The sequence below is a fragment of the Eriocheir sinensis genome, chromosome 35 (assembly GCF_024679095.1).
Source record: "Eriocheir sinensis breed Jianghai 21 chromosome 35, ASM2467909v1, whole genome shotgun sequence".
Taxonomy (NCBI): Eukaryota; Metazoa; Arthropoda; class Malacostraca; order Decapoda; family Varunidae; genus Eriocheir; species Eriocheir sinensis.
In genome coordinates, this window is record NC_066543.1 from 11961077 (window position 1) to 11986228 (window position 25152).

The following is a 25152-nucleotide window of genomic DNA, read 5'->3' on the forward strand; positions in this document are numbered from 1 at the left end:
TGGGAACTCGAAAACTAGGGCGATGTATCTGTGTCATGGCTATATACGGGTTCCTGCTAATAGAGTCGCTCCCTCCAAGACGCCTCCTGGCCACGAGTTACCCTCGCTGCCTCAATCGAGTTTTGTGGCGCAGGTTATTGTGTCTCGCATTGTTGTGACGTCAACGATAAACTGTTCGCTACATCTTCCCTTATTCACATTCATATCCCCAGGGTCAAGAATTACGTCGGTGCGGTGAGAATGGGTTAAGTACAGTCCACAGCGTAAGGCTTATGAGTGAGTTACGTACACTCCACTACGCCCAGACAATATACTACGTCACGTCACTGCGTTGTACAGTCCGCCGTGAACAAAAGACCCACATTCCCAAACATTTCGGGGATTACACACCCACATTTGAGAAAGATTTGGTAGAGGTTGTGGGTACTTTTATAGGTAGTTTTATGAGCCTGGTGTAGTTTGACAAAGCCTCTTCACCGCCAACGTGAAAGAAAATACTCATGAGAACGCGACTAGTTTCCTTTGTGTCCTTTCGAAATTGTTGTTGTGGGAATCGGAAGCGTCTGAGAATATGCATCGAACTCCTCCCCTAAAATATAATGAAGATCTAAAACACGCCATATATTGTTAACTGCGTCCTCCCTGTCTTTCGATCTGCCTCAGTCTGTACTCTTTCGTTCATGAGGCGACTGTTCATGCTAAATGCGACTAACTGTAGGCTGGAGGGGAACAAGGAAGCCCAAACAGACAATCCTTTCCTTTTATCGCCTATCACCGGCGCTTCACTGTGGTACGAAAGGTCCAAACACCGCTATCAAATTCGTTCCAAGAAATCACCAGTGCAGGTTTTTCGAGGCTTCCTTCCTTCCCCTCCCCAACACTCAGCCCATCCCTTCCTCTCTCCCCCCTCCCTTCCTTCCCCTTTCCAACACTTTCCCCATACCTTCCTCTACCCCCTCCCTTCCTTCCCTTCCCTCCCACTCCCTTCCTTACCCGTTCCCTCCTTCCCTTCCTTCCCCTCTCCCACTCTTCCATCCTTCACCTCCCCTCCATACCCTACCCTGGCCCCCTTTACACCGTCCCTTCCTTCCCCTCTCTCCTCTCCTTTCCATCCCTTCCCTCTCAATCCCTTCCTCACCCGTTCCCCCCTTCCCTTCCTTCCCCTCTCCCACTCTTCCATCCTTCACCTCCCCTGCCCCCCTTCTCTTCCTTCTCCAGCCCCTCCTCCCTTCCTCTCAAACCTTACCCTTTCTTCCTCTCTCTCACCCCTCCCTTCCTCTCTCCCACCCCTCCCTTCCTTCCCCTCAACCTCCTTCCTTTACCTCTCTCCCTCCCTTGCCTCCCCTCTCACCCACCTCCTCTCCCTTGCCGTCCTGGGTCCTGGCGGTGTCTGGCTCATTAAAGCTTCTTCACCCTGTAAATGCCTCAATCCCTGCGTCTTACTCGGGTCCCTCATCCTTCTCTGTCTGTCTGTCTGTCTGTATGTCTGTCTGGGTGACTCTGTCTGTCTGTCTGGGTGGCTCTGTCTGTCTGTCTGTCTGTCTGTCTTTTCGTCTGTCTGTGTGGCTCTGTCTGTCTGTCTGTTGTCTGTCTGTTGTCTGTCTCTCTCTCTCTCTCTCTCTCTCTCTCTCTCTCTCTGATTTAGTATTGCTTTTTTTTTCTTTCCCTCGTACGTATTCTATCCTTTTTTTTTCCTCTATGTTTTGTCATCTTATTCCCTCACACTTTCTTCTTTCGAGTCATTTTTGTTCCTTCACAGACTCTTTTTCGTTATTTTCTCCCTTCCCAGACTTTATACCTCTCTTTTTTTTCCCTCACGCACTTTTCCCGTCATTATCTACCCTCTCACACTTCCTTGCCTGTATTTTATTCTCCTCACGCACTCTTTTCCGTTATTTTCAACTCTCACACACTTTTCTTCCCGCCCCGTCTCCTCTTTTCCATTTCTGTTTTTTTCTCATTTTCTTTCCTCTTTCTTTTCCTCATACATCTTTCCTTTCAGTTTTTCCCTCACACGCACACACACTTTTCTCCTGTCCTTTTCTACCCCCCACCCCCCCCAACACACACACACACACACACACACACACTCTCTCTCTCTCTCTCTCTCTCTCTCTCTCTCTCTCTCTCTCTCCCTCCTCTCCCCTCCTCTTTCCTCCCCTTTTTTTTTCGCACTCACTCACACTCCTCCCCCCTCCCTTTCCACCCTCCTCTCTCCTTCCCTTACTTTTTTCGCCTAAAATTATTGTGTCCTAAATATGAAAGCGGTGTCGGAAGGGGGGGGGGGATGGGTTGAGGAGGGGAAGGGGGAGGTGAGGGGGTAAGGGGTGTTCCGGACGTAGGCCATCCCTTTACTTGTCCGTTTTAACAATGTGTGCAAAATATCTAAAAAAGAGAAGCCACAAACAAAACTGCAAAACGCGCTCAGCTGCAGCAGTACTCGGCAAGGGACTGAAGGGAAAATATTTGCAGACTGTTAGCGGCGAGGACTATACTTCACGGTGAGGAGAAAAATGGTTCTCTCTCTCTCTCTCTCTCTCTCTCTCTCTCTCTCTCTCTCTCTCTCTCACACACACACACACACACACACACACACACACACACACACATTCCCCCTCCCCCCTCCACATCTCATCCTGCTTTTCATTTCCCTAATCTTGATATGACAACCAAATGACGTGAACAGGAACCCGAACAAAGGCATCTATTTTTTTTCTATTACCAGTGAATGATCTATGTAAAAAAAAAAAAAAAAAAAGGAGGGGGATCATTAACGTCCATTATAATTACCGCATTGACAAAGATAATCATCAGCCTCTGTGTGTGTGCGTGTGTGTGTGTGTGTGTGTGTGTGTGTGTGTGTGTGTGTGCGAGAGTGTGAGTGTAATTGAAAGACAACAAATTATACATCGCGGCTTCAGAGTCATGGATTATTAATGTCACCCAATTAGAAAGCCTCATTTGATATGCTGTGTCATCAATCATCCATCGGGGAGACTCAACAAATATTTTCCTCCTCGCTATGAACCAAACGTGAACCTCGAACCGAATAACAAACAGCTGCATCTGGAGGGATAGATAGACAGACTGACATATAGATAAATAGATAGATAAAGGTAGATAAATAAAGAGAACTGTTTATCGTTTTCAATTGTTCATTCGTCGACAGAGAAAACAGACTGAAAAATACGTCACCAAGCAGGAGAAACACGAATAAATGGTTGGTAATGGTGAGGGGTGAGAGAATGGAAGGTGAGGTGGAACATGAGTGGACGAATGGTAGTGTTGAGCCGGAGAAGTGGAACGTGATGTGGAACGTGGACGAGTGATTGATTGGTCGGTGAGGCGGAAGATGTGGAGCAACACGAGTTAATTAACGTTAAGTTCGGCCGATAGGTAAAGATGGACAGGTAAATGGAAGGTGAGGTGCAACATAACTGACATATTGGTTATTAGTTAATGGCGATCAGGTGAACGGAATGAACAGGTGAGGCGAAAGCTATATACACAGACTATCTCTATCGATATCCCTTTTTTTTTTTTACAACTGAGGAAACTGTTCTAGGGCGTAAAGAGAAAAAAAAAAAGCCCGCTACATCAGTATTATCATGATGTCCCGCACCTGAATTTTTACTCGTGAATCAAATAATTATGTACCGTATTATCAAAGGCTTTCGACTCTTAACAAATATTTCCCGAGGCCTCAATGAGTGGTTTTCACATTCACGGCGCAAAAGCCTTATCACACCATCACTACACCCATAAAACTACCCAACGGAAATATCCACCACCTCTACGAAAACCTAATCATGTATGTCTGCGTAAGCCCCGAAATGCTTTTGGATATGGGCCCATTAATATGGATGCCGCTCACAGGGCCCCAAGGGTGTTGATAGGAGAGCATGACGTCACGATTCCTCCTGTGTGGGTGATGTTACCTTTGGCCTTCAAGCTCAGAGGCGGCCGGGGAGCTAGACGGTAAAAAGGCGACGTGGTGGAGATGATTGCAATGATGATGATGGTGGTGGTAGTGGTAGTGGTGGTGGTGGTGGGGTTAGTGATTGAGGGACACTCCTCCGCTCAATCCTGTGTCCTCTTTGCTCTCGTGTCATGTTTTTGTTGCTTCGGCGGATGCTTTGTGCGTGGAGTGCTGGGGGAGATGAAGTGAGGCTGTGGAGGCGGTGAGGTGTCAGTCAGTCTATCCCGCGTGCTGGGTTGGGGATATTTTTCGTGTTGTTTTTGTTATCGTTATTGTTGGTGGTGATAAAGGTGGGAATGGGGATGGTGATATTAGTGATGATGGTGGTAATGTTGTTGTTGTGGTTGTTGTTCTTGGTGGTGGTGGTGGTGATAGATGCACGACGTAAACATGAACCAGTTAACACATAAAAGCTTGATACACCAAAATCTTTAGTGTTTTCGCAAGGTAAAATATTTGTTTGTTAATATATTTGCGTGTGTGTGTGTGGAGGGGGTGGGCTACGTTTGTGTGTGTGTGTGTGTGTGTGTGTGTGTGTGTGTGTGTGTATGCTCGCGCGCGCAGGAGAAAATAAAATAAAAAGCGGAAAAGGGGGCGAAAAAAACTTGACTTCACGGGCCGTTGCGTCGAGTTTGGCAGCGACGCTAATACATGGGGACAGAACACCTGACGGAGGAACACACCTGGTGGGGGGAGGAGGAGGAGGAGGAGGAGGAAGAGGGGGAGGAGGAGGAGGAGAAAGAGTGTGGGTGTTAGTTTTGATAGGATTAAGGCAAAACAAATCTGCGTGGGACAGCGTATCTCCGTTTTCTCTATCTTGCTCTCTTCCGGCTTCCCTGTCTATTTTTTGCTCTTCCATCGTAAATAATAACAAACATTTTACCTCGAATAGTGGAACGCGGGGTGACTGTGAAGGAGGAGGAGAAGGAAGAGGAGGAGGAGGAGGAGGAGATGGAGAGTAAAAATAATGCACGAGAGAGGTTGTCAGGAGCCACTGTGACGGATACAGAAGCGAAAAATGGAGGAGACACGAGTAAAATGGAAAGGAAAAAGTGCGAGACAGATGGAAATCGAACCGTGTAGAGTGTGAATACTGCAGACGAACACCAGCCGCTTGTCAATTATCTCTCTCTCTCTCTCTCTCTCTCTCTCTCTCTCTCTCTCTCGTTCTGTACCTTCTCGCTTTCTCTCTCTATCAAGCTGTCTGTCTGTCTATCTATCTATCTATCTATTTATCTGTCTTTATCTATCTATCTATCTATCTATCTATATTGTTCAGTAGAGCAGAAAGAAAACATGCAAGCACTTTAAATATTTCTTGCGTCCTGAAACCAATAAAACAAACAAAAAAAAACAAAGCTTTCAATAACAAACTGGTTGCAGCCGTTTGTCAAGTGAGTGTTTTTTTTCTGTGTTTGTAGTGAAAGGAAATGTTTTAGCCGGGATGGATAAAAGATAGAGGTAACCTGATTCGGGGCATTCCTTCGTCGTTCGTAATAAAAAAAAGACAAAAGTAATAATGTGCTTTTAGAGTAACTTGAGCCTCATGCAAAGTAAAATAAAAATAGAGGTTTAATGCAATCTTGTTAAATAAATGAATAAATAAATTGACTCGCGAGCAAGATCATTAAAATAAGATAGATAAAAAATGTCATGTGCTTTCGCGTAAAATTTAAAAAAAGAAGATTAGAATGAGTAATCTGATACGAATTGAAAAAAAAAAAAAAAACGTAGATATTGGTTGTCACAGAAAATGAAAACCGACATCAACGCCCACCCAGGAGACTTCAAACACACGAGAAAGAAAAGAGAAACAATAATACGATAACGGGAAATGATATTGCAAGGTAAAAAAAAAAATGCAAGGATAACCGATTGAAGGGAGGAGGAGAGAAATGGAGAAAGAGGGACACTCGCAGCGAGGGAAAGAGGAAGAGAAGAAAGAGGAGAGGGGAAGGAAGCGAGGGAACGAGGGAAAAATAGATGAGGGGACGAAAATTAGACCCTGACGGATTTTGTAGCTCAGATTTGTGGAGAGAAATAAAGGGCAAGAGAGAGAGAGAGAGAGAGAGAGAGAGAGAGAGAGAGAGAGAGAGAGAGAGAGAGAGAGAGAGAGAGAGAGAGAGAGAGAGAGAGAGAGAGAGAGAGAGAGAGAGAGAGAGAGAGTGAGAGAAACAGAGTCAAACAGAAGCCTTACTGATATAATATACAAATCAGGTAACACGCACGTAACTAATATCCTCACTCACTAAGTCCTCAACATTTCCTTCTGCCTAGCCGCTAGTCACGTCGGCCGCCCTCCTCGACCTCTGCCGTCTACACACCTCGAACCACTGTGGCTTCCTGCAAAGAGTTGTGGTGGTGGACTTCCTCGGGTTCCTCTTGCCGCCCCGCGGTGTTAATTAATTACAGAACCTCGTTTGTGTTGGTCGTGAAGGGTGTTGTCGAAAGTTGCTCGGCTTGTGTTTACCGGAAAATCAAAGGTAGGTTTTCCATATGGCCGCCCTAAGTTATCGATTGGATTTAGCTTTTGTATTTTATTTCGCCTTCATTTGGTTAGGTTTATAGGACGTTTCCCAAAATATGATAATTCTTACTTGGCTGATGATAGATATTTCCACCAAGTTTCGCAAAGAGAAGATGGCGCCACTATAAACACTTGCCTGCGCCATGACGGGCTGGGGCCGAATAACATCCAGGCCCCTCAAGCAAGCCTACCGGCGCAATAGGCAAAGACGTAAAAAAAAAAAAAAGAAAAAAAAAAAAACCCTAATAGTTTGTTTTTGCACAATTCTGCTTACAGACAAACAGACAGACAGAAGGAAAGACGAACAAGCAAGCAAACCGTACCGAAAACAACCTTCTTGCCGTTGGGGGTGGTGAAAAAGTGACAGACTGGGAAATAATTGATATGAAGACGTCCGAGGGAAGGCCGCTCACCACCAGATGACGGAGTGAAATTTAAAAATATCTGAAACGTTTACATCGCAGCTTAAAATAAGAGGCACAAGACAGACACGCTTGGGAACGATTAGGAGAGATCTATATTCAGCAGAAGAATAAGATAAAGTGATGATGACGATGATGATAATGATAATGATGATGTTTATGTAAGTTTTAACAACCCCACGTGAGTCCCACTGTACCGATCATCCGTCATTAAGGCAGATCTCGCAATTGATGATCTCCGACTCCTCCTCTTCCATTCCTCCCAAGTTATCTTCGCATCCCGTGAAATGCTCAACTCCTGTTTACCAACCCTCGTCCTTCTTACTATAATTATCCTCGCGCAGTTGTTTGTCTTTTCTCAAGTTCATCTCGAGGCTCGGTCCGTGGCTTAAAATGTACGATACTGAGATGGGTTATTCGCCTTATGATGTTTGTGCACCGTAATCTTGTAAGGAAACTTCTAATTTGAGTAAGTACCAGAGAGAGAGAGGTAGATAGACAGATAGATAGATAGATAGATATATAGATAGATAGATAGACAAAGAGAGAGACACAGATAGATAATAAAGTAAACAGGCAAACAGATAAACAGACAGACACTCAGAGGGCAACAAACAGATTATTAGACAAGCAAGCAGACATGGTAGAGTGTGTGTGTGTGTGTGTGTGTGTGTGTGTGTGTGTGTGTGTGTGTGTATTGGCGTTGCTGCTAATGACACGAGCCGTCATTTGCATGCATGTGTTTAGGTTTTCACGGTTTTTGCAGGATCAGGAAGAGGAGGAACAGGAAGAGGAGCAGCAGGAGGAAGAACAAGAGGAGGAGGAGGAGGAGGAGGAGGAGGAGGAGGAGGAGAGCCTGATGCATGTAGTGTTGTCTCTGGCCGATGCGGTAATGAATACATCGATGAGAGGGTCAAGGGCATTCTGTGTTAGGTCAAGGATTATAATTAAAAGCAAATTTAACCCATGAATGATAGTAACAATAACACTAATAATATAATCATTATTTTTTTAAATGTAAAAAGAAAGAGGAATGAGACGGATAAAAATGAAAACAAAGAAAAGAGGATCAAACAGGAAGGAAAACATAAATGTTGAAAAGAAGATTGAGTAAAAGGGAGGAATGGAGGAAAACAGAAGAAGAGTGTGAGGGGTAGAACATGAGGCGAGGCACACAGAGAACACGAGGAGGAGGAGGAAGAAGAGAAGAAGGAGGAGGAGGAGGAGGAGGAGAAGGAGATGAAGAAGAAGAAGAAGAAGAAAAAAAAAGAAGAAGAAGAAGAAGAAGAAGAAGAAAGGGAAAAGAAGAAAAAAAGCAACAAAGAAGGATACCATTATCACGTCTATATCTCCGTTCTCCCCTCAGAAGAGCCTCCCGCCGCCACCTCTTCACTCTGTCCCTTGAATTCACGCCCTTCCATGTTTTTTTGGCTCCGTGACAGGAACGAAATGAAGGGGAAAAGTTTTGAATCGGGTCATATATTGTGGCGTCCCTCGCGATCCTTACTGCTCTTATTTCCATCACTGTTATCGTGGGCGTTATCAGCTTCATCAAGGAGGGAGAGCAAGACAGTGCCATTAAAAAGAACAGGGCCAATGGTAATAAAGATAGTAATAATAGTAATAACAACAACAACAACAATGCGAACAACAACAACAACAACAACAACAACAACAACAACAACAACAATGATGATAATAATAATAAAGACAGTCGAAGCAACAGTTTAAAATCATACTCAATGTTATATATTTTTTGCCGCTAAAGTATCATATTAAACATTATATATTCATTATAGGCATCATCATCATCATCATCATCATCATCATCACAACAACCACTCAAGAACAGCAAGAAAAAGATAAAGAAGAAGAAGAAGAACGAAGAAGAAGAAGAAGAAGAAGAACGAAGAAGAAGAAGATGATGAAGAAGAAGAAGAACAAGAACAAGACCACAAACACGAACAACAACCAACCAACCAAACAACCAACCAACCAACCAACCAACCAACCAACCAAACAAACAAACAAACAAACAAACAAAACAAAGCCACGCGCTCTCCCTATCTCATAACTCTAATCTCCTAACCATTTTTTCCCTTTTTATCTTACACTCGTTTATTTCTCGACAGTTTCCATATCACGTAATCCCGCGCGGCCTCGACTGTTAGGGAACCGATATCTCTGTCCTTCGCCGGGTGTTTCCTTTTTACAGCCTCGTAGAGAGATAATAGTTCTGTCGTGTATCGGAAGGGATTGTATTAAAGCTCTTATTTATTTTCTTCCTTTACTGAATCCTATAGTAGACGCAGAGAGAGAGAGAGAGAGAGAGAGAGAGAGAGAGAGAGAGAGAGAGAGAGAGAGAGAGAGAGGGAGAGAGGGAGTGAAATAGACTTAGTTTATGTGTTCTTTGGTGAGAAAATAATGAGACAGTGAAGCTGAGAAAGAGCGAAAAAAAAAAAAGACAAGCAAGAGAGAGAGAGAGAGAGAGAGAGAGAGAGAGAGAGAGAGAGAGAGAGAGAGAGAGAGAGAGAGAGAGAGAGAGTAAGAAAATAATTAAAAAAAGAAAGATTGGTAGAAAGTAAGGAAGAAGGACGAATTAAAAGAGGGAAGGGAAAGATAAAGAAGGGCGGTGGAAAAGGAGGAAAGGAAGGAAAGAGGGAGAAAGGAAAGGGAGAGACAAAAGAGAAAGTACGGCATGGGGAAAGAAATGAGAGAAGGATGGGAAATAGAAAGAAGGAATGGTGGAAAAGGGAGAAAGAAGAGAAGGAAGAAAGGCAGGAGGAAGAAGAGAAAGGAAGAGGCGAGAGAGAAAGTGCGTGATAGGGAAAGAAACGAGGGAAGGATGGGAAAAAAAAGAAGGCATGGAGAAAAGAAGAAAGAAAAGAAGAAAATAAGGATAGAGCATGGAAAGAAAGGAAGAGACGAAAGAGGAAATGGTGGAAAGGAAGAAAGAAAAGAAGAAAAGAAGGAGGGAGGAAGCGAAGAAAGGAAGAGACGGAAGATGAAATGGTGGAAAGGAAGAAAGAAAAGAAGAAAAGAAAGAGGGAGGGAGAGAAGAAAGGAAGAGACGAAAGAGGAAACTAAGTCGAAACTCCACACTGACAAATCTTCGCTGACAAGTTTCCTTTTTCCTGCCTCGACCAACCAAAGAACAGCCTGCCGAACCACCATCACCACCACCACCACCACCACCACCACTACAATCACTGCCACCCTCATCACCATTGTTACTACCACCACAAACACCACCACTAATACCACCAAAGTCACCACCACCACCACCAAAGCGAGTCCTTTATGGCACCAGTGAGTTGTGAGTCTATTTGTTGTGGTGATCTGGTAATGAATTGGGGCGGCACCCTTGAAAGCGTACACCTGTGGATAGTGTGGTGCCCCTGCAGGTAAAATTAATTAAGGCTGTTTTTATTTATTTTGGTTCTCGTGGAGGTTTACATAAATTGGTGTTGTGGCGGGAACGTATTGAGAGAGGAGAGATGAAAGGAGCGAGAGGAGGGTAGTGGTAGTAGTAGTAGTAGTAGTAGTAGTAGTATTGTTATTATTATTATTATTATTATTATTATTATTATTATTATTATTATTATTATTATTATTATTATTATTATTATTATTATTATTATTATTATTATTATTATTATTATTATTATTATTATCACTACTACTACTACTACTACTACTACTACTACTACTACTACTACTACTACTTAATAACACTGCCTACGAGCCTGGTGTCGATGCTGTGAATATTACGAATAAATGAAAATGTTTGTATTGAAAGGTCATAAAAATACGAAAATAAAAATGTTAAGATAATTAAAATATGGTGTGTGTGTGTGTGTGTGTGTGTGTGTGTGTGTGTGTGTGTGTGTGTGTACGTGTGCGTGTGTGTTGGAATAATGAAAGTGATGAAAGGAAAACTGTAAAGGGAGACCGCAAAGGGGAACTATGCAGGGAAGAGGTGTATTGTGGTGGCGAGGGAGCTGAGGGAGGACAAGAGGGAAGTGTTGAGGGGAATGTGTAGGGATGTACTGACGCGGGTGTGGAAGGCTGCCGAGGAGAGGTGAGCGAGAGAAAAGGGTTACGTGAATTTGTAAAACTGAGGGGGAAGGAGTACAAAAAGAGGCTGTACTGAGGGCCGTGTAGAGATTATATGTTTAGGCGACAGCGATGAGGGGAAAGGACTGAGGGCTGTGTAGGAATGATAAACCGAGGGGAAACTAGTGTGTGCTGAGAAAGTTAGAGCTGTTTGGGGACGAGGGGAGGTCAAGGGAGAAGGGAGATGGTGTGGATTTGCTGACCTCAGGGTTGTGTTAGATTAGGTCAGGTTGGGGAGCTAACTGAAAAAGGAAATAGATGAGTGAGATGTATTGGAGACTATGATGGTGTGGAGGCATATATACAGATACGCATACACACAGACAGACAATAAAAGAAGACTAATGTACGTGTAAATAAAGGGGTTGCATGTACAGTCGCGATATGAAGTGATGTCGCCGCCCTCAGAATGCTTCGTACGGTAGCATTTGAAGGTAACGGACGTGATGTGTATTTATTGTTTGTGTTATAATGTTCCCTTTTAATGAACGTACACGACGACATCACTTCATATCGCGACTGTACGTTTAATTTGATCATCTATGCCAGTTAGAATTAGTCTTATAAAACAATCCGATAAGAACTGAAAGAAGGAAAGAAATACCAAAAGAAATAATAAAGTAGTACAGGAAATCAGGTGGAAGGAACATGTCTCCCTTACACCCCCCTCAAAAAAATAAAAAGAAACGATAAGAGATAAACGAGATAAAAAAATGAAAAGGAAGAAAGCTAAGGTTAAAAAGACGAGCAAAGAATAATCCGACGAGAAATATAAGAGGGAAAGAAATGCCAAAAGAAATGATAAAGTAGTAAAGGAAATCAGGGTGAAGGAACATGTCTCCCTAACACCCCCCTCAAAAAAATAGAAAGAAACGATAAGAGATGAACGAAATAAAGAAAATGCAGAGGAAGAAATCTAAGGGGAAAAAGACGAGCAAAGAGTAATATGAGCTAAAAAGGAGGCCAAAAGGAGAAAACTAAGTGAAAAATAAACAAGAGCAATAGAATGTTCGATAAGAAATTAAAGAGGTAAAGAAAGACCAGAAGATGAAACCAGAGCAAAGAAAAAAAAAACAAGTGAAACGAACAATCCGATAAGGAATTGAAGAAAAAAAAAGAGATAAAAAGAAGAAAATAAGGGAGGAAAAACAAAAAAAAGAGAGACCAAAGGAGAAAACTATGTGAATAAAACAAGCAACAAAAAAATCGATAAGAAACTAAAGAGGTAAAGAAAAACCATAAGAAGAAACCAAGCGAAAAAGGTGAAACAAACAATCCGATAAGCAATTAACAGACAAACAAGAAGAAAACAAATGGAGAAAAATCTAAGTGTAAGAATAAACCCGATCAGGAATCACAGCTCAAGAGACACCAAGAGGGGGAAACTAAGGTAAAAACGAGGTCAACGAAGAAGGGGTGCTGGGTGGGCCTCGCTGTACGGACGTTGCAATATCAAATCAATACGCGGGACAGTGGCGGCGGGGGCGGTGGGGGGAAGGAGGAGGAAGAAGCAGGGACGTCGGGGATAAGCTGAGGACATGTAACTACCTCCATCGGGGCCGAAGTATTACCCTTTCCGTAACTTTTATTGTCGCCGCCGGCCGCGCACCCCGTGGATCCGTCTTTATTGTCGCGCGGCCCGGGGTGGTGCCGCGTTTTTGTTTTGTTTTTTATGGAGCGGCCGGGTTTTGGTGTGTTAGTGGTCGTGTGTTTGGGGATGTGTTGGGGGGTGTTCGTTTATTTTCCTTCTTTCTGTTTGTCTTTCTTTCTCTCTTTCTCTCTTTTTGTGACTCATTTTCATTTTATGTTGTGAAAGTCAGTAGCGAAAGGGAGATTTTTTTTTTTTTGTCTTCGTTTCCCTCTTTCTTTTTTTTTTTTGTGGCTCATTTTCATTTTGTAGTGTTGTAAAAGTCAGTAGCGAAATGGGGATTTTTTTCTGTCTTTCTTTCTTTCTTTCTTTCTTTTTGTGACTCATTTTTATTTAGTGTTGTAAAAGTCAGTAGCGAAATGGATTTTTTTTTTCTATCTGTCTTTCTTTATCTCTTTTTTTCTTTTTGTGGCTTATTGTAAAAGTCAATATCGAGAGGGAGATTTTTTTGGGGGGGTTATAGGATTTGGCAATTTTTTTATGTTAGAAATCAATAGTGGAAGGGCGATTTTTTTTTATGTGGTTCGACTGTGGGTCTATGGGTGGGTGTGGGGGTGTTGGGGAGGGAGCTGTGTTTCTGGGGTGGGTGTGGGGGGGTGCTTTGTGTGTGTGGGGGGAGGGGGTTATTTGTGTAGGAAGGGTAATTTTTTTGTGTTATATGTTGAGAATTGTATTGTATTTTATAGAACTTACTAATTTGTGGTCAATACAGCATCTATCTATCTATTTATCTATCTCTATCTATCTATCTATCTGTGTGCTTGCGTGCTTGTTTGTGTGTGTTTGTGCGATTTTTTGTGGGTATGTTTTAAAGATTGGAAAATATATAATAGTAATCAGACGTGTTTTAGAGTATGCTAGTCTTGCAACCTTCTTTTTTCATTTGTTTGTTTGTTTGAACTTTGGCCAAGAGGACACAAATACGTTTCAATTCTATATGAACCTAATCTTCCTTCATCTAAATTTTGTGTCCTTATTGGTAGGTATTTCATTGACTCCCAAACACTCCATAGTAAAAATAAAATAGGAGAATTGTCAGTTTATGAGCGTGTATACTTATTGGTGGGTGTTTCATTGACTCCCAAACATCCCATAGTAAAAATAAAATAGGAGAATTGTCAGTTTATGAGCGTTTATACTTATTGGTGGGTATTTCATAGGCTCCCAAACATCCCATAGTAAAAATAAAATAGGAAAATTGTCAGTTTATGATCGTTAATACTTATTGGTGGGTATTTCATAGGCTCCCAAACATCCCATAGTAAAAATAAAATAGGAAAATTGTCAGTTTATGAGCGTGTATACTTATTGGTAGGTATTTCATAGACTCCCAAACACTCCATAGTAAAAATAAAATGGGACAATTATACTTATTGGTGGGTATTTCATAGACTCCCAGACATTCCATGGTAAAAATAAAATGGGACAATTATACTTATTGGTGGGTATTTCATAGACTCCCAGACATTCCATGGTAAAAATAAAATGGGACAATTATACTTATTGGTGGGTATTTCATTGGGCCGCTTTCACAGTCGTTTTGTTTGTTTTGATCGTTACCAATGGCGAAGATCGACGCTATAGAATTTCCACTTAAAACTGTCCGATGGGGTAGTGGCGGGTGCGGGGTTAGCCTACCCCCGCACCTTGCCACACACTCTAAACACCTCTCGCTTCCTCTGCAGCCACCACTACCCCATAGGCCAGTTTCACGTGGAGAACTATAGCGTCGATCGGCGTCATTGGTAACGATCAAAACAAACAATACGACTGTGAAAGCGGCCCATAGACTCCCAAACGCTCCATAGTAAAAATAAAATAGGAGAATAGTCTGTTTATGAGCGTGTATACTTATCGCCCAGTCTCCCTAATACAGAATAGTTATGGTAATATTATAATGTGTTTTTTTCTTTCCAGAACTGAAGTACCTAATGAAGCAACTCCTCTGACCAGTCAAGTAAGTAAATATTTGAGGTCTGGACTTGGTTGAAACACTTTTTTTGTGTGTTCCCGGTTTCCCAGTGAAGCATTATCCACTGAAATGTCTATATTAAAAAAAAAAGAAACCTCACGAAAACAAACTATTAAACACTAAGGAAAAAATTCTGGTTTATAATTTTTTTTTCTGAAATTCCAAGTCCGACAAAAAAAAGGAATATTCACGACTGAAACCGATTAAAAAAAGCTTCGTCAAACCACGGAAACGAACGATGAAACACTAGGAAAAAAAACCGCTCTGGCTTATTTCATTTCTCTCTGAATCACCGACTCAGAGAACAACAAAAAACGTCTGAAACCGATTTTAAAAGGTAGACTAATTTCTTGCTCATCGACCTAAATACGATTAGAAAAGAAAACCAGACTAAAAACGATTAAAAAAAGCTACTCTAATTTCTTCCTCATCGACCTAAAAACAATTATAAGAAAGAAAAACAGACTAAAAACGATTAAAAAAAGCTACTCTAATTTCTTCCTCATCGACCTAAACACGATTAAAAAAGAAAAACAGACTAAAAACGATTAAAAAAAGCGACACTAATTTCTTCCTCATCGACCTAAACACTATTAAAAAAGAAAAACAGACTAAAAACGATTAAAAAAAGCTACTCTAATTTCTTCCTCATCGACCTAAACACGATTAAAAAAGAAAAACAGACTAAAAACGATTACAAAAAAAAGCCCGTACACTACAGTAATATTCATCCTCATCAACCTTCACTAACGCCCCCCCCCACCCCAAAAAAGCCAAGTATGAATCCCTTGCTTGCTTGTGTCGTGTTGCCTTCCGTGTTTGCCTGCGAAGCGCCATCCCCTAAAGCGTTTGAGCCGCGCATATTAAAGAGCCGTTAAGTGCCTCGTCGCTGTGATGGAGTGTTAGTTTCCCGCGCTTAGCCCCGCGTGACGAAGTATTAATTGGGTCCTCTCGCACGCGCTAATCCTTTAATAGCTTCCGCCCCTTATATCACCTGCGTTGTGTGTCCCCTGAGGCTGCCCTGACCTGACCTGCCCTGTCCTGTCCTGTAATTAGGGTGGCCAGTTAACGCTGTGTCGCCTCCATAAACCACGAGTCCGGGACCTATTTTTTCATTTTGACCCAGAATATTAAAGAGTTTGATCATATTTTCGTTTCCCTTTGGCGTTCTGTTTTCGTTTGTCGCATTGTCTGTGTCTTTCTGTCTACCCTCTCTCAGCCTTCTTCTGTCTGTCTGTGTCTATCTTTCTATCTATCTCTGTTTTTGTTTCTCTCTCCATCTATTTGTGTGATACATTTTGCGCCGTGTCCTAGTTTTGATCTCGTTCCTGTTTGTGGCTTAAGGTGAGTGACCTAAGCGTGAACCAGTGACCTGCGTGGCCCAATAACACCCTCTGTGACCCCGTGACCTAGCTCGGGCTCACGGCTGCAGGACGTTTTATTGTTGATGAAGGTCACAGTTTTTGCTTTGGACTGTTTTGTGACCTCGGCCGTCGAAACTTGGAAGCCGGCCCGGAAAGGAATATACTGCATGGGTCCTTTTTTCCTCGTTTCTTTCTCTTTTTCTCTCTTTCTTTCGTTCTTTCTTTTTTTCTTTTTCTTTCTCTTCTTTTTTCTTGCCTTCTTTTCCTTCTTTTCCTTTCTCTCTCTCTCTCTCTCTCTCTCTCTCTCTCTCTCTCTCTCTCTCTCTCTCTCTCTCTCTCTCTCTCGCACACAGGCTCCAAAGACGAGAAGCGTTAATTTAAGTTGACCCATTTTTAAGACTACAGATTTTTCCACTGAGGGCAACGAGGCTTGAACACTAACTCGAGGATGATGCCGCTCCTGCTTCCCGCCTTAGGAGCAATGTAGTGTTCGCCTCAACGATCAATACATGGTTTGGGAGATCGCTGACTTCCCGACGATATCTGTAACTCATTTATTTTGTGTGTGTTTTATGGGAACGTTTATTTTCCTTCCATATGTTATTAGTTTTGTAGAATTGATTAGTGGAGGTGCGATTATGTTTAAAATTCGGTTTGACACACTTGTTTTATTAGTATTGGGGAATGGAATAGCGGAAGAGTGATTTTGATATGGTTTAACTAATTTATTTTCCTTCCATTTATAATTAGTTTTGTAGAATTGATTAGTGGAGGTGCGATTATGTTTAAAATTCGGTTTGACACACTTGTTTTATTAGTATTGGAGAATGGAATAGCGGAAGAGTGATTTTGATATGGTTTAACTAATTTATTTTCCTTCCATTTATAATTAGTTTTGTTGAATTGATTAGTGGAGGTGCGATTATGTTTAAAATTCGGTTTGACACACTTGTTTTATTAGTATTGGAGAATGGAATAGCGGAAGAGTGATTTTGATATGGTGTAACTAATTTATTTTTAGTGTTGTAGGATGGAAGAGTGGAACCGCGATATTTTTTATATGATTTGACTCTTTGTTTTTAATGTTGTAGGATATAATAGCGAAACAGTGAATTTCTTTTTTATACATATTTTTTTTTGGACAGGTGCTTTTTCTTCATACCTTACATTGTATATTTCTTTCACCCTACATTTTACGTCCTACACTCTTTCATCTTACATTATTAATTTTCAACTCGAGGAAATGAAAGACTGATGTTTTTAATGTTGCAAGAGGGCCTTAATCCACGACTTCTTAATATACCGGAGAACCAAAGAGTAATCCCCGGGCAGCCCTCCGCGCCAGATAATGAGTTCCAGGTGTGTGATTACTCACGAAACTTTGGCTTCTTAAGGAGGCCGTAAATCACACCCACCCACACGTGACTCGCGCCCTGGTCCATTCCTGTCGGCACGTGCGTCACTGAAATTATGTCTGTCCGGTACTAGCGTGTTGGTCGCCATTCTATTTCTGTCTGTCTGTCTGTCTGTCTGTCTGTCTGTTTGTCTCTCTGTCTGTACTGAAACAAGAGCATATTACCACCAATAGGACCAAAAAGAATAAGCGTAAATTAAATAAAGAGACGGTGTGTGTGTGTGTGTGTGTGTGTGTGTGTGTGTGTGTGTGTGTGTGTGTGTGTGTGTGTTTGCGCGGGTGACCGTTATTTGGGTGTCTGTGATGTCATTTCTCGGGCCACGGGCGGGGAGGTGTCCGTTGTGATTAGCTCATGCATCTCAATGACTGTTTGGTATAAGTGGTGGGTGTTGAGTGGGCGGGCGAGGCGGGGCCGGCGTTTCCTTACGAGTCGTGCATTGAGTGTCTGTCTAATGTGGGTTATTAATAATGGTCTCAGGTGTGCCCAGGTGGTGATGGTTGTTGTTATCATTTAAGTTGTTGCTAATGCTTAATGCTAATAAAACGCCTTCCGTTACCATCAGTAGATCCCGTTCCTTGAATCCACCTCATCCTTGTTTGCATATTTTTGGTGAACAAATTAAGGATGTTTCTAGTATCCGCTTGTTGGGAGTCACTCTTGATTCTAAACTGACATTTGAGAAGCACATCCGCGCCATGTCTTCCACTATTGCACAAAAGACAGGTTTACCTCGTAAGTCCTTCAAAATATTTGCTTTTGACTCAACTGTAATAATTTTTTTTTTTTATGCATTCATTTTGCCCCACTTTGAGTATTGTGCTCCTGTTTGGATGTCTGCTGCCAATTGCCATTTAAAGTTACTTGACAGAGCTATCATAGCAATTAAATTTATTTCTCCGGCACTTGTTCTTGATCTTGATCATCGGCGTCAAGTTGGTGCCCTCAGCATTTTATTTAAAGTTTTTAAAAATAATCGGCATCCCTTATACAATGCTTTGCCTGATCCTTTTACTCCTGCCCGGGTCACGAGGTTTGCTCTTAGTCAAAACGATCTTGATTTTAATCCTATGAATTTTTGTACGACACAATTCTCACGATGTTTTTTTCCTTCGTTGACAAGTTTATGGAATCAGTTACCCAATGAGACTGTCCTTTCTGCAGACATTTCTACATTTAAGTTTCGTGTGAATGTCTTCTTGAAAAGTAATTATAGTTTTCCTCCTTTTGGCTTTGACTGGCCAGTTTGTTAACTATTCGTTGCCTTTGCTTCTCTCCAGTTACTTTTTGTTATTTTGTGTGGTTCAACTTGTTGTATCTGCACCCTGAAGGGAGGCTTTGGTAGCTTATCATCATCATCATCATCATCATCATCATCATCATCATCAACATAATAATAATAATAATAATAATAATAATAATAATGATAATAATAATATTGTTATTGTTGTTACAGTAACAGTGGTTGTAGTAGTAGAAATATTGATGGTGGTGGTAGTTGTAGTAGTAATAGTAGTAATAGTAGTAGTAGTAGTAGTAGTAGTAGTAGTCACGTATTATATATACTGCACAGGCTTGGCGGACATTGCCTCCACACTCAATAACGCGACGTAATGGCTCCGGAAATTATCAGGTGAGCTAATTTTAAAGTGTAATTCATTTGATACCTAGTTATAATATTTCCTGCTAATTAAAATTTTTCGGGGCTAGTACACACACACACACACACACACACACACACACACACACACACACACACACACACACACACACACACACACACAAACACACGTATACATGAATCCGTCAATACCCCGTCACTCCCTCTCCTGAAGTGCTTGTCTTTCCCGAACAACCTCCAGCCAGCGCGAGGCGGCGGCCCACGCCCCGGCTCAGCTTCCCTCCGCTCCCCCGCCGCCGTCGCCTAAACCCGAAATGGTGTCGATATAAATCTCTGGCAAAACTTGTGTTGGCCTCTAGCCATGGAGAGAAAAAGAAAAAAGCTCTTGCACTTTATACGAAATAAGAAGGGCAAGACAAAAATTAGTGGAAAAAAACTCCCGGCGAAATCCCCGCAAGAACGAACGTGAATGACCTGAGAAGAAATTGTTCATTATACAAAATTTGAAACCTACCCAGTAATTTAGACTTGCTCAGGCAGTAATAAATATAATGACTGCTTAAAGTTTACTGATCCACTTTAAACGTTTTGCCACCAACGTTTCCTGACTCACTGAACGTCAAGCAAAATTTCCCTTAGTCGCAGCCCATTGTTTTACTGTTTCTTTTTATTGTCCTCCATAAAATCACGATGAGTATTCGAGGAAAGAACAACGCTGAGCCAACACAAACCCGGGAACACTATTAGAAGATGGAAGAAAAAGAGTGAGTGAATAAATGAATGAATGGAGGAAGGAAGGAGGAAGGGAGAGTCGAAGATAGGAATTGAGAAAGGGAAGGGAATTAATGATAGCTAGAAGGAAGAAAGCACAGTAAGAATTGAGAGAGGAAGGGGAAACGAGTTAAGATGATGGAAGAAGGATGGTAGAGAGAGAAAGGGAAAAGAAGAGAGTAGAAGATAAGGAAAGAGGAAGGGAAGGGAAGGGAATGATTACTAGAAGAGAGAAAGCAAAGTAAGAAGCGAGGGAGGAAGGGGAAATTGGATAAGAAAGTGGAAAAAAAGGATGTTAGTGAGGGAAGGGAAAGGAAAAGAGGAGTAGAAAACAAGGAATGGGGGAAGGGAGGGAAGGAAGGAAAGGGATGATTACTACAGGGAAGAAAGCATGGCACGGAGGGAGGAAGGAAGAGAGGAGGTTGGTTAAGAAAATGAAAAAAGGATGTTAGAGAGGAAGGAAGAGAAGATAGGAGGAAAACGGTAAAGAGAGAAGGAGGAAGGGGAGAATGACTAAGATGGGGGGTAAGAAATTATTGCTGAGAGGGAAAAAGGAAGGAAAAGAAGATAGTAAAGAAGAAAATTAAGAGGGAGAAAATGAAAATAAGAAAGGCATCCTCTTGAAGCTTCCTGGCAACGGCTGAAAAGACTCCTTCATTGGGAGACACAAAGAGCTTTTATTTTCTTCAGATCTCTTCTTAATTCGCTTGTTTTATGCTCGTCCCATGCCGCAGAAAAATGTTGGTCTCCGTGTAGCAAAAGGAGGGAAGAGATGTGGAAGAAGGAGGAGAAGGAGGAGCAGGAGGAAGAAGAGGAAGAGGAGGAGAAGAAAAAGAAAAAAAGAAGGATGAGGAAGAGGAGGAAGAGGAACTGGAAAAGGAGAGGCGGTGGAAGAGGATGAAGAAGAGGAAGAGGAGGAGAAGAAAAAGAAAAAGAGGGATGAGGAAGAGGAGGAAGATGAGGAAAAGGAAGAGGAACTGGAAAAGGAGAGAAGAGGAAGAGAAGGAGGAAGGAGAGAAAGAGGGAGAAGAAGAGGAAGAGAAAGGGATAGAAAAAGAGGAGGAGAAGGAGGAGGAGAAAAGAAGGAGGTAGAGGAGGAGGAGGAGGAGAAAGAGGATTAAAAAGCAAAGAAATAACAACAACTGCAACAATAATACAAATGCTGATAATGATGATGATAAGAATAATCACTTCCTAATTATTCGTCTGATGTCGGTTCGGGGAAAAATATTACTGGTCTTCCATCGCTCGACCTGTTCCTAATCATCCTGGGAAACCTAATCCGCTCAGCAGTTCCCGGTACATGTTCATTAGAGGTGAATCAAACCTTATTAACCACGTGTCGTCTTACCAAAAAGATGTACGAAACGATAGATAGGGGCAATGAGTCTGAAGTCGTGCCCTCCCCCAAGATACAGATTAAACCACTTCTGAAGAGGAGGAGGAGGAGGAGGAGGAGGAGGAGCCGCAGCCAGAAGAGGAGCAAGACCAGGAGGGAAAAGAGAAGGAGAGGAGAGCTAGGAAATGTAGAAGACAAAAAAAAGAGGAAGAGCAAAAGGAGGAAGAGGAGGAAGAGCCAGAGTCGGGGCAGTAATGAGAGGAGAAGGGGGATGAGAAGAAGGAGAGAAGGGGCAAGAGAAGGAAAAGAAGTAAAAGAGAAGAAGTTAGAAGAGGAAGAGAACGAAGAGGAGAACGTGAACGAGATCGAGGAGGAGAAGGAGGAGGAGGAGGAGGAGGAGAAGAAGAAGACTGAGAGGGGACCAGACAGATTCACGCGGGTGGGATGCTTGGTCAAAATGTGTCTACTTGCGCATGACGTCAGTAGGAAGAAGGAAAGAGGGTCTGAAGGTTTGATTAAGTTAGTAAGGTCAGTCGTTCAAGACTTGCCTATCTATCCGTCCCCCAAACTGGTCTCTTCTCTACACTTCTCTTAGTTCTGATATTCCTCTCGCTACTCTCCTCTGCTCTCTAATGTACTGATATTCGTTTTACTTTTCTCCCCTTCCCCTCTGATAATTGCTGACGTCATTGAAGCTGCGTGGGATTGCTCTTTACTCTCTGCACTTCTCTTTAATGTAGTGATGTTGCTCTCTCCTCTCTGCACTTTTCTTTAATGTAATGATGTACCTTTTCTTCCCCTTCCCTCCCCCTTCGATATTCACTGACGTCACTCACTCTACACGGGCTTGGGGTGCTGAAGCTGCCTCGTGTATCTCTGTATCTCTCTCCCCTTCCTTGGTCTTCGTGGAATCTCGCTAATTTGGCCACTGGGGTGAATAAAAGAAACAGATTTAATTTTGTGGACTCTACGAGTATAACACCTGCCACAGGCGTTCCTCTCCCCCCACTTTGCCCCCCCCCCCCCAACCTGGCTCACCTGACCTAACACACCTGGGGCCTCGAGTGTACATAATGATGAGGCGAGGGGGGCGGGGAGGACCTGGGGGTGGAGAATGAAGAGGAGAAGGAGGATGAGGAAAAGGAGGAGAAGGAGGTAGAGGAGGAGGAGGAGGAGGAGGAGGAGGAGGAGGAGCCGCAGCCAGAAGAGGAGCAAGACCAGGAGGGAAAAGAGAAGGAGAGGAGGGCTTGGCAACGTAGAAGAAAAAAAGAGGAAGAGCAAAAGGAGGAAGAGGAGGAGGAGTCAGTGTCGGAGCAGTAATGAGAGGAGAAGGGGGGTGAGAAGAAGGAGAAAGGGGACAAGAGAAGTAAAAGAAGCAAAAGAGAAGAAGTATGAAGAGGAAGAGGAGGAGAACGTGAACGAGGAGGAGGAGGAGGAGGAGGAGGAGGAGGAGACCGAGGAGGAGAAGGAAGAGGAGAGAGGAGAGAAAATAGGGTGTGGCTTTCACTCTCGGGGCCTGACTTTAATGCCATGCACGCAGCTCCTTCAATCCCTTCCCCTTCCTCCCCACTCTCCCCTGGCTCTCCCTCCCTGGCACTCTCTTTCCCTCCCTTCCTCCCCATCTCTCCCAAGCCTCTTTCCCTCCCTCCCCCTCCCACTTAGTCCCCTCGTCGGCCTCCTGAGGGGCGGCATGAGTGTTCCTTTCCGGTTTATAGACCAAACTTTTGCTGCGTCACGGACTTGTGTTGCCGAGCTGCTCTTCGTCGGGATGAAGGCGCCGACGGGGGGAGGGGGGGGTGCGGAGATAGTTGTGTTGTTGCTGTTTCTGCTGTTGTTGGTGGTGGTGGTGGTGATGGTGGTGGTTGCCGCTTCTGCTTTTTTGGGTTTGTTGTCCATGATGATGTTGCGGTTGTTGCGGTTGTTGCTCTAAGGGATGTTATTGGTGTTACTTTTGCTATGTGTGGTTGCTATTGTTGTTATTAATATAGTTGTTGTTGGAGTTGTTACTGTTACGGTTGTCATTTTGTTGTTGCTGAGGCTGGTAACGGTTGTGGTGGCGATTGTGGTAATGGTTTTGTGGGGATAGAGATTGTGGTAATGGTGGTGCTTTTGGCGTTGGTGGTGATGATGATGATAGTGGTGAAGTAGTAATGGTTGCGGTTATGGTGGTAGAAGATATGGAAGAAGTTGTGATGGTGAAGGGTAAGGAAGGGTTTTCGTAAATCATGAAATATCTTCCGCTGGACCTTAGCACGAAGTCTTTGTGCGAGAGGAATTCTTGTGACAGCTTGACGGTTATTGAGACAAATCTGTGCGGCGTGGACGGTCGCGAGTGTCTCATTGAGTTACTCTTTCACCGTAACGAAAGAGAAGAATCATGCTTCACTTTCATTAGTAAAAAACATATAAATTGGTCTCTGCACATAACAAGACCTTTCATTTTGTCCACTAGATTACATGAACACACACACACACACACACACACACACACACACACACACACGTAAAAATGAATAAAAAAGTCACAAAAAAAAAGGTGAAAAAAAAAGAAAAAAGAAAACACCGCTCGTCGAAGGTAATCTACAGCGGCCTGAAGGTTTATGTGTGTGTGTGTGTGTGTGTGTGTGTGTGTGTGTGTGTGTGTGTGTGTGTGTGTGTGTGTGTGTGTGTGTGTGTGTGGCGGGACGGGGAAGAGTTCACGTGCCATCAACAACCTGAACCAGTGATTAAATATACTCTTCCACGACCGTGTTTTGGCTGCTCACTTTTGATTCATGGAGCGGCCAATCAGCGGCCCCATTGTGCGCGCCCAGCCAATCACGACCTTCATAACGCGCCGCCAGCTGATCGGGAAGCGGGGGGAAGCTCAGCCGTCCGTTCCAACCATGGCCGAAACGCTACTCTGAAGGCCGTTCCCGTATAGTTATTTGCTTATATTTCCGCCTCTTATGAAGTGTTATTATTTAGTCTGGTTAAGGGGGAAAAATGCCGAGTGGGGAAGGGCTAGAGATGGAGAGAGAAGGAGAGGGAGAGAGGTATGAGAGAGTCTTATGTCAGTCTATGAGTTTGAAGGTCGGAGGGATGGGGTGGAGAGTGGTTAGATATGGGATAACTTTGACGTTCAATGGCTTATTCATTCTTTATTGGCTGACTTGCAGTATTCTGAAGGAGCAGGTGCACAGGAAGGAGGAGGAGGAGGAAGAGGAGGAGGAGGAGGAGGAGGAGGAGGAGGAGGAGGAGCAGGAGGAGGAGGAGGAGGAGGAGGAGGAGGAGGAGGAGGAGGAGGAGGAGGAGCAGGAGGAGGAGGAGGAGGAGCAGGAGGAGGAGGAGGAGGAGGAGGAGGAGGAGGAGGTCTTCATACACTCCTAAGTACCTGTCTGTCTCACCTGATCTCTCCACTTCTTATCGACAAACAAATACTCGTTAAAGGTATTTCCTCATCACATTCCTATACTGTTATTATCATTATTATTTTCCCTTCGATCACTTTTCTTGTATATGTTTTTTTTTATAGTCATTCCTACTACTGTTATTATCATTATTTTCTCCCTTCGATGACTATTTTTGTATATTAGTGTAATTATTGTTCGTCATTCCTACTGGTATTATTATTATCATTATTATTTTCCCCTTTAATCACTCTCTGTTCATGTACTTGTTAGTCATTTCAATCTAACTTGTTCATTAAAGTCGCTAATTGATGTGAGCGGATCGAGTGATAATGAGAGAGTTAAACGGATTCCACCTTGGTCATCATTACCCTGAATCGGATCCTCACATCCTCTCATTATAAAGCCAAGCGAGCGAGCTTTTTTTACAGGTGAAGGGATTACCTGGGGCTGTACCTGAGCTTATTAACGGCGCGGTAAGGTGCTGGTGGTGAACGTGAAGGAAGTGGGGAATGGGGAAGGGCAGGGGAAGTTGAAGGGCAGATGTAAAAGCGAAGGGTAAGGCAATTAGAGAGCAAGGCAGGAGTTAATC

At 43.0% G+C, this 25152-nt stretch overlaps 1 long non-coding RNA gene across 1 annotated transcript in view; it reads left to right on the plus strand.

Annotated features, from left to right (window-relative positions):
- LOC127007406 (uncharacterized) overlaps positions 1–25152 on the plus strand; it is a 76383-nt gene that overhangs the window by 26042 nt on the left and 25189 nt on the right. The window contains exon 2 of the long non-coding RNA XR_007760244.1: positions 14610–14649. This is a non-coding gene — a long non-coding RNA (uncharacterized LOC127007406). The remainder of the gene's footprint in view (positions 1–14609; positions 14650–25152) is intronic.